This window comes from Spea bombifrons, chromosome 6 (genome assembly GCF_027358695.1).
Source record: "Spea bombifrons isolate aSpeBom1 chromosome 6, aSpeBom1.2.pri, whole genome shotgun sequence".
In the NCBI taxonomy this organism is placed as follows: domain Eukaryota; kingdom Metazoa; phylum Chordata; class Amphibia; order Anura; family Pelobatidae; genus Spea; species Spea bombifrons.
Window position 1 is genome coordinate 23112322 of NC_071092.1, and position 10806 is coordinate 23123127.

A 10806-nucleotide genomic window follows, 5' to 3' on the forward strand; every position below is an offset into this window, starting at 1 on the left:
CAAAGCTTGCGCCTTTTATCAATATCCTAAAACTAATGTCTGGGATTTATTCAGGACTTTAACACAGTCCTCCAAATGAACGATGTGACCCAAAATCAAGGATAGCATGTTCAATAAAGCAAAAAAACGGATAACAAATTCCTGATTTTCAAGCACTGTCCTATTGTCCAGTGTAGCTGCCATGGTTCACGTTTTATTTCACATTAGGAGAAACATTAGAATAAGAATTCTGCCTCTCAGCAGAATTGGTAAGGGAATCTATACATGCATTGGAAAGGCATATGGCTCCTGAATCTAAGTCACCTTGCACCTTATGCAAGTCAAAAAAAAGTTTAAAATACATTTATCAAAAGATATTTGACACTTTCTTTATGCTGATTCCTGCACCAGTTGTAAAATAAATAAGGAAGATGGGAAGTGGAAGTCAAGTGCTCGTTGGAAAAGCACACACAAGGGGGGCGTGGCTTGGCCGTCGACTGAGATGGCAGCATAGTGTGAGAGCTCTGTGAGGATTTGGGTGTTTTTTCATTAAAAAAACAGCATTCAATTGCGGACCCGTAGCAGAATCGAATCAGGGCTGGACCGATTGGACGATGCAAAAACTAACATTTTCAGCCAAAACTTTTGGTACCTCGAAATCTGTTGAGAAGCCTGTGATTGAAGAAACTGGATCCTCACATAAGAAACCGCCTGAGATGGGAGAGGAGTTTGAGAGATCAGGTATGGCTATAACGGAACCTCGATTAATTAAGCTGCTTACAGATCTCAGGAAAGGGATTCGTGATGATTTGATGAAAGAGATTTCGATTAAGAAGGATAGAAACGAACTGGACATTCGAGTGGATCGTATCGAACAGGATCTTGGTCTGCAGAATAATGCCCATTTTGAGCTGGAAAAGCGTGTGGATCAGCTTGAACACCAACTCGAGTTAAGTAAACTGAAAATTGCTGACCTGGAAGATCGTAGTAGACGCAATAATATAAGGATCAGAAATATACCCGAATCCATACAAAAAACAAGATCTAGGCGCATATGTTAAAAAAATGATCAGTTCGGTTCTGCAGAATCGTGCCGAACCAGAGATTTCGATTGACCGATGCCATAGGTTGCCGAAGTCAAACCGAGCTCCTGAATGCTGTGGAACTGAATGAGTTCCTGAATGCTGTGAGAAAGGGTGCTTTGTGAGGAGTATACAAATCTCAAAGAGGGAAAGGATTTTTTACAAATATTTTCACCAAGACTCCACGTACCTAAAGGACAGCGATTTGATCGCAGAAGGCATACCCAAATTGCAGAAGCTGCAGCTATATTGGATGAAGAAGCCATTACTACGGAATAATTCTCTAGAATTTCCCAATTCCTCTATTGTTCTCAGGAGTAAACAACCGGAACTACTTTGTTAAATAAACATCTGCAGGAGCATTGATATCTTTGTTATGAGACATTTCTGCAGGGACACCACCCAGAGACTGTTTTAAAACTATTAATATATTTTCAAGGTCTTTTTAAATGTCTTCATTAGAACTGGCTATTTGTTGATTTATATTTCTTTTCTTTATTTCTATTTTTTTTATTTATTTTCTGTTTCATTTTTGAATTCTTCTTTAATTGTAATTTTATTTTTGATTTTTATGTGTGGGTCTTTAATAGATTTCTTTTATTTTTTTTTTATAAGTTTTTGTGCAAGATTAATAATTATGACATTATCCCAGTCCCCTCACTGTTGGTTTCTCTCCCTACCCCCACCCAACAGTAAGGCCTCTTTTTTTTTACCATCAATGGAGAGGAGTATATTTTTCAGTTCTTTTTACTCTTCTCTTTGGGCCTATTTTTTTTTATCTTTGGTATATATTTTACTTGTTCCAAAATTAATTGGTTCCCCATTTGGATGGGGATTGGGTTTTTTTTGGTTTTGTTGTTTTTCCCCTGCCCTTTTGTATTTTTCTCAACAATCAATGGAAGCTATTGTGTGATAGTTATTATTTTGTTTCTTTTGGTTCTCTCGCTGTATGTGCTTGTACCTCCTTTACAATGCCCTTCCATGTTTTTAAAATTTGATGTATTAGGCCCAATCCCTTTATCTTGTGTTTTTGCCATTTACATTCTTGTGTTCAATTTTGCTGTTCCTTATAATCAATGGTATTGAAAATAATGTCCTTTAATATTAAGGGATTGGGCTGTTTCCATAAAAGAAGGCTATTGTTGAAGGAGGCTAGGGAGAAGCGTGTAGATATTTTGTGCGTACAGGAGTCCCACTTTAAAAACAACTTTAATCCCCACATTTTTGCTAGGTATTATCCCATTCAATTTCATTCTAAGTTTTCTTCAAAGGCTAGGGGGACTTCTATTTTTTTAACAAATCATTAGCTATCCAGACTTTTATAACTATTATTGATCCTGAGGGTAGATATGTGTTATGGGTGGGTAAAGTGAATAATATAGATTATTCCATTTTCAATGTCTATTTTCCCAGACAATGTGATTATGACTTGATTTTTCAAATTATTCAAAAACAATTTAATATATCTGATTTTGATATAGTTTATTCTCATTTAGCTTTGAATGATATAGAGAAAGTTTATATTAATGCCCCGGACCTGAAAGGTGCTATCTCATTGTGTTACTCTTCCCTCTACCCAAACGTTTCAGAAAAACTTAAATCGGCCTGGGAAGAAGAATTGGGTAAAACATATGATCTAGCTGTCTGGAATGATATGTTCTCGGGACCGAGGTGTCATGATTAACTCATATAATGTAGTGGATGCATGGAAGGGTAACCCAGCAGAGGTGGTTAGTTTCTTTGTTTAAGCATTCAATGAGTTAATCTGAGGTTGATTTAATGTGTTTCTTTGTGAATGCCCTCTGTATCTGTTCTGGCTAGAGGTGTCATCTTCCCAAAGGACCCCTGTGGTGATTCATGGCCTAACTGATAAGGATCCTTAGTTATAGGAATTCCATTCCATCACCTTTACCCCACCATAACTTATTGGCACATGAAAGATGGGACCCGATTCTTTTGGATGGTGTCATATAATCAGTCATGTGGTCAGAGGGGCGTTTGCTTGCAAAAGTCTGATTTAGGGACAATGCAGCGACCTCAAAGCAGAACTCCATGATATACTCTGATCGGAACAACATCGTAAGAAACCATCTGGACTTAAGGAGTTCCCACAGGCCTACTTATTGGAGAAACTCGTGAGTGAGGGTCCTGTGTTTAAGTCCCATTGTTTTTAAGAACTGTTTGCTGTTTTATTTTTCTTTTGTATGTCTTGTTTTTTGTAATTCTGGCACTGTGTTGTCTTTTTGTTATTAAAATATTCATAATCCAAGTCTGTCTTTGGGCTCTAGTATCGATATCCACAAACCCTAAGAGAGGATAACACGTTACCATATTGTTATTAAGTTTTACAGGATATATTTATATATATATATGTTGTGTGCCCGGGGTGGGTTGATATATATATATATATATATATATATATATATATATATATATATATATATATATATATATATAGATAAAGGTTCTAATTCGGATTTCTCACGAATGCGGTATCAAAATCATGAGTGGTGGCAGACTACCTGGGGGGGATACAGACAGGATTTGGGGGTTAATTTGGTATAATTTATGCCTTGTTAAGGGGTGAAGTTAGTAAATCCAGAGGCCTGGTGCTATTAACCCCTTCATGCCCACGCCCTCCACACCGTCACGGCTTGGCAAGTAGTCCTGACCGTGACACGAGGGGTATGCATTACACAACATTTTGAAAATCATTTTAAGATTATATACAGATGGTATTTGACCCCGGATAGGCTTTTCTGCACGAAGATGACTCCATTTTTTAAATGTTGGAGAGGTTTTAATGGCCCAGGTACCCTCCTTCATATTTTCTGGGATTGTCCATTAATCAAACCTATGTGGAATGTGGAACTCTTTATTATCAATAATTTAGCTTACCTGTATACCTGTATTATAACGTGTACATCACTGCTTCAAAACACGTTTTTTTTACATTTAGTATGCAGAGTTGGAACTGGATAATTTAGCACAGGTTAAGCTTTATGGGAGATAAATCCAGCCAAACTTGTTCATCTACATCATCTACATTCACTTTTTCTAATTTTCTTTTGCCGGCCCTATGTCTCATTTGGGACTGTTTAGCACCCCCATACAGGGGAGGGCTGGCAGCCTAAGGCCTGGGGGCAAGTATAGTCAAGTGGCCCGTTGCGCCACTGAATCAGCCCACCATCCATGCCCATCTTTTCCTGATTTTCTAACGCATGTTGATGTAATGGGATGGGATGGGGAGTACATCAGTCCACAAAAAAAAGTCATCATACACGGGACGCCTGAAGCCACAATTTAGTGCCACTAATATTTTTTAATAAAATATGAAGATTCTTCTCCCTGTCACAAAGAGCTGTTTCGTGTGAGCCCCCCCCCCCCTCTTGAGCGGCACGTTGCATCTTCAAAGGGGCGGGATGAAGAGCCTCACTGAGGCACCTGGTGGCATGGTGCAGACACGCCCGCCGCTTAATTATTTTAAAGCGGCCAGCATGTCTTACAGCCCATAAGATACTCCCACAAAGGAATATATTTTTGTAACGTACACAAACTAGAACATTTAGACACTTATCATGCTGCTTTTTGGCCAACAATCACTACCAAAATGTTCAAAGTAAAACATACTCCATCATTGACACTCCAGAGGAGGAGCATTCCTGACCCACCCAGCCCTTGGACTTTTGCCCTAACCCTTTTCACTCAACCACCCCCCTCCAGCTGTTTTTCCTGCCTCGAGGCCACTATTTCTGCTCCCCTGGAACTGTTAAATGGTTTTTTTGTTTACTGTAGGATGTAATTACTGTTGCTTCTTTGTATTCTGTATGATACAGATACTGTCTGTTTCAGGTGTACTGTTTAGTTATTGACAGTACACAAATGCTATCGCTGTATATACTTGGCTAAGCTGCTGAGGTTTGTGTTGTGGTATACCTATCTACCCATAGGTGGTAGTCTTTATTCAAAAAGGGCAAGTCACACACTATCTTTCTACATGTGTCAATTAAGTCTGCATAGCCAGGATAATGTAAGTGACAGCCTTTTCCCTCATTAATTCCAGAGGACACTGTATATCCAGTACTGCTCTCACATAGTTGGTAGAACTTTACCCCATACCTCGATCACATCGATGGCATATTTAAACTAAAGTCTGCCCTTGAAAAGCACGAGTGACTCATCAATGCATACATTCCTATCTGAGGTGTAAATGTCACAAAACCTTTGTGAAAAAGAACAACGATGAGCCTTATATTATACAGTCTGTCAAATTGTATGTCACCTCTAAGGGGACATAGGGGCATTATCAAGTGAAGGTATCCAAGCAGGTTCCAATATCTGATCCTGCTTATAATACGGGGAAAATGGTTGTTGCCTAAACATGGTCTGTGCTCCAAAAGGTGGGTCGTTTTTTTTGGACAATACCCATCATTAGGGTCAGGGCCCAAAAGCATAAATATTTGTGTGAATTGTAAACAATTGGAGGGATTTTCTTAAAAAATAATTGGCTCACTGGCAATATTGCATTTGATGCTTGAAGTCTCAGTCAATGGGGTTATTTTGGGGACCCCCCCCCCCTTCTCGTGGGTATTCAACTGATACAGGTTCCATATGCCTCATTTTATGGGGTGGATCCTAGGAATCAGCGCTACATGATGTAATTTTAAACGTCAGCTATTGTGACACTGTTAGAGTGGAATTTAAAAAAAACCTTTTTTTGGAGTTTTTTTATTTACACATCACAGTGATGGTTTTTGATAAAGGGCCTTTGTACACCTATGAAGATACTCCATTAAAAATCAGCCGTTCCCATCTACAATGGTCATTTACAATGGTCATTTAACTACTCTGTATTTCTGATGTTTTTTAATGGAAAACATTTGCTTTCCTTTGCTTTCCACCCACCAAATGACCATAACACTAAACACGCTAATCTAGACTAGATTTTTTTAAAAAAATTCTCCTTCCTTAAAACTGAAACCCAGCACACTATTCCCAATAACCATCCACAGAACTACTCTAAAAATTTTAGATTGGGGCGTGGGGCATGGAAGGGTTAAAATGGGGATAAAAAAGATTTATAACAGAAATAAAAGGGGTTTATAATAAACAAAGTGCATAATACACGTCTCTCGCTCCTCCAGATTACAAAGATGGAGAAGAGAGGTAGAGCAACAGTCATCACAGTGCCTACAAAATAAATACAGTTCTGGAAGGGTCAGATGTAAAATGTGTTATATTTGATTGAAAAATGTCTCCTGCATTGCAGGAGTGCAACAGGTGGAGCAGCAATCAAACACCAAGTCTGTTGATGGGTCATTACACCCTTATCCAAAGTTTTTAGATATCTAGTGGAAGCAAGCAGGCAGTTCTGTCTCTACATACACAATTTAATGAGGAGATGTATGCATTCCTTTCCATACAAAAGCGTTTTCGTGCCAAATTTTACCGTTTCGGCCATTCGTCCAAATAATGAACAAACAAATGCGACATTGGACGAAACAAAAAGAAAACGAATGTGCACAATACGAAAAAACACTAGTGGGATAGAGGTGCATTCTTTAGGTACAACTTGAAATATTTAAAATTACGCCTGACAGTAATAGTTGTTGAATAGGATGAAGTCTTATGTGTTGTAATAATAATTACCATAGTGTTTTTTAAATCTTTTTCAAGGAGCCGCTGAAAATGAAACTGTTCATTGACCCATGAGAATTTGCTGATTTCACAAGATATAACAAGGAATGACTTATCCTCTCATGCTGTACTGTTTGCTGCCTGCATGGTGATGCCTCCTAGCGTGTTATAGCACTGACCCACAATTGGAGCTCTGCTTTGCTGCTATGGAAACAGAGCATGCAGTGCCACATTGAGAAAGCAGGCACGGGGTAATACATGCATTCAGACAGAACAAGATTTTAATTCTATAGATATATTCCATATTCTAGAATTACTTTTACAAACAAAAAGGGCACTTACTAAGCAATGGTGTGCCCCCTTATAGAAGAACACCAGATTGAAATGTATCTCAATGTAAACCGAATGGACACAAATTACACAGAATTTTACTGAACGTGGAGCATATAGACACAGAATGTCTGTCTCTGAGATGTAGAGTAAGTCTCCAGGGTATAAATACCAAACTGTAAGCTCCAGATGAGTTGTAATTTTTATTAAGTACTGATTAAACGTTCTACTTACTGCCTGAAATAGAAGTAGACCTTGAAAACACAAGGCCAGTTTTGCTACATTTGCCCTGTCATATTTCTGGATATTGTTACCAGTTCCTTATTCTTATGGTAGGTGAAAAGTGACAGCTCCAAAAGCTACATAAAAAATTACACTTACATCAACATGGGCACATTTAAGAATAAGACTCACACAAAATACGAGGTCACTTTTTGATGGATATTGTTGCTAAACTAAGTTTATGCAACAGTTCTGGAGTGACTTCAGATCTTGGAGTGGGAGCACACATTTGTTTTCAATAGGCAAATGCATTTCTATGATACCCCATGACTTAAATGGGGACTTACTTTTTTATTTATGGCATAGTTATTTAGTTAGTAGGGTCAGAAGTATTCATACATGGAAACTCTGGTGATTTCACCTGGAGTGTCTGGGTGAAGCCCTATACTTCCATTTGTCTCTGGGTCAGTTTCCTCTTACTCCAGGCAAGCAGGTTGGCTATGCCTGCTCCCTACCCACTTCTCATCCTACTACCTGCCTACTTAAGGCTGTCTGGGACAAGCCCTGACCTGTACACCAGTAGCCCTGTCCCCTCATGAAGCCACTACCCTGGAGGAGCTCCAGCCAGCTGTCCCTGGGAAGCTCTCAGGTATGCTAGTAATGTGCGCTTAGTAGCTGTGATGCCACTAGGTCTTCAGACCCAACGAGCCAGTACTATTCTGCACCAATGTCATACGTGAATCTGTACATGCAAAAATAAAGCAATACATGGCTTGAACATGGGAGATCACGTGCCATTTGCAGCATTTATTTTTACACAATTACTTTGTGTGCTATATTCTATGTGACAAATTAATTCAGTGTTCCGGGCTCCTGGAGGCTTTCAAGTTGTGAGGACAAGCTAAGAGGGTGCCAAAGGATCATGGGTATATCATTATTGGCATGAAACATTTAGGTTAGTAAAATAAAATAATTATAGGGGTTTGAGTTAATGCATTAAGTTTGTATTACTTACATACTTCAAGCTTTATTAAAATATGGTGAAGGGTTGTGGGAATTCCCCTGGTACTAACTCCCTCAGGAACGCAGATGCAGGCAGAAACTAGCAGTCGTCTTAACATCTCAGTAAATGTTAAGAAATACTTGACACAGATGGGAAGGAAACATTGTGACACCAACATTTCCCTGGGGGGTGTTCCACAAAGTGGAAAATGCTACTTTCTGCAATTTTTCGAAGCTGGGTGAATGTTTATTCGATTTTAAAAAGTATGATCATGGACATCACATCTGACACTTCTGGCACTAACCTCCTTGACATAAAAGTTTCCTTGGTATAAATTTCAATTTGTAGAAGCCTTGGAAAATTATGTCCTGAGAATGCATTACAGGGAAAGAGCAATCATTACATACAGAGCAGCCATCAGAAATCATGGGGCCCAGTACTGAAGTGGCAGAACCACCTCTCACTCTTTCAACCATTCTCAACTCATGTACTTAAATCATCTGCGATTTGGCATGTTCCACCATAAATGCTTGCTCTTTTGCAGACCTTTTTATCATATGCAAAAAGACATACCTTACAATTAAGTAATTTTGTAATATTACCAATAAAAATATTAAAATGTATGAGTCCCAATACTGAGCCATGAGGGACTCCAATAGTAACAACAACCTTCTGTCTCCTGTCACTCAAATATTAAATTATCCATTTAACCATTTTAATATCCAAACCTAAGCACTGCAATTTATTCTTCTAGGATTGAAATCTATATATGCTCCACCCTGTTCTATTATTTTTGTCATTCAGTCAAAACAAAATAAGTAAGTTTGACAAGGTTACGTTTATTTAGTGTACCAAGATGTAATATGTAAGATTTTCAAAGTATAAAACAGAGTTAGGCATTATAAAGCTAGGACTAACCACAGTACCAGAGTAGTTGTATGCTATGGTAACTATACGCATCCCAGCCTTTATTAATAATAGGGGACAATAATATGGCCAGTCTGCAGAGCAGTTCTAGATGTACACTTGTGTTACAGTCCTGTTAGCAAGATGTATGACCTGCTAGCCTGCTGACTGACTGTGGCTCACAAATTATGGAGTTCAGTCATGAGACCAGTTAAGTTATAAAACCTCTGTATGTGAACATTCACTAGCATCCATAAATAACCATGTATAAAAGGAGATGTCATCACATAAGAATCACACGCATCTTATAAACAGCATTGATTTTAACAAACCAACCGGAAATGGATATAGCTCAATTAAATAATTGGCATCTCTTTAAAGAATATATCCCAAACTGACTTGCAAGCAAAGGAAGATGATTTTTTTTACCATGATAATCAAAATGCTGTCTGGTCATATGACTGTTAGCAAGTAATTGATTTATCACACTGATTACCACATAGTTAACACTATCCAGTACATTAAATAAAATATGTCATTTATTAGAAATGTTAAACTATTAGAATAGTATTCTGAAATATTTATCTTATAGATAAACTCTTCCTTTGATATATTTTATCATTATTAAATCCATGTATTAAACCTACCTACCTACTTTACTTTTTAATCGATAAGAGAGAGAGTGAGAGAGAATGTGTGTAAGTATAAGTGTATCATGTTAGAATGTGTGTTTGTAAGTGTATGGTCTTAGTGTGAATGTATGTAGCATATGGTGTTAGTGCATGAGTGTATGCATGTTAGGGGGTGAGCCTGGGGGTTTTGGGGTACCCATTGTATGTATGTGTAAGTGTATGGTTTTACAGTGAGTGTGTGTTAATTACTGGGGGCAGCAAAGTAAATACTGCACACAGGCATCACTAACCCCTGCATCACGACACTCAAGTGCGAACACCATCTGAATTATGAGTCCTGGGCATCAAATGGGCTAGGTATGACACTGCTCCCTTCTCCAAACGTCAATCTTATTAAAGCTGGCTTAACAAATTAACAACAATTGTGATGCGGTAAACCCCATGTAGATGATTTATTTGGCATTTGGGTGCAGGTGCTATACAAGGCATATGGGTCCCTGGGGTAGAGCAATTGTAGAGCAGGATGGGCTAATGCTCCATTCCCCCTTCCAGTGGAAAATCCATGCCGGCCGGGATTCTAATGGGGCCTGGGCATTAAAACACCTGGAGCCTGACGATCAGAGAGACTGTGATGGGAAGAGGAAGTTCCCCTGTGCTCCCAGGGCAAGGAGAGGCCCTCAAGAAGACTATCCCTTCCTGGACCTTTGTGTGTTGTCTGGAGGAGGTTTTGTTGACTTTTAGGGCTGGAGAACACTGTGATGCACTCATACGTGGCAAATACTCTGATCTCCTAGTTAAAAGGAGCATTGGAGGAGAAAAGTGGGGTAGATGAATTTGGATCCCAAAGGGGGCTGTCTGTACTAAACAGAGACACTTGGCTGTTATGTTCATACCTGGGAACTCTCTGGGTTTGGCCTGGAGAACACTGTGAAAAGCATTGCTTCTCCGATTCTCTGTGTCAACACCGGAATCCACCGGAGCAGAGTTCTGATACGCCCGACTCCCCACCCATTTT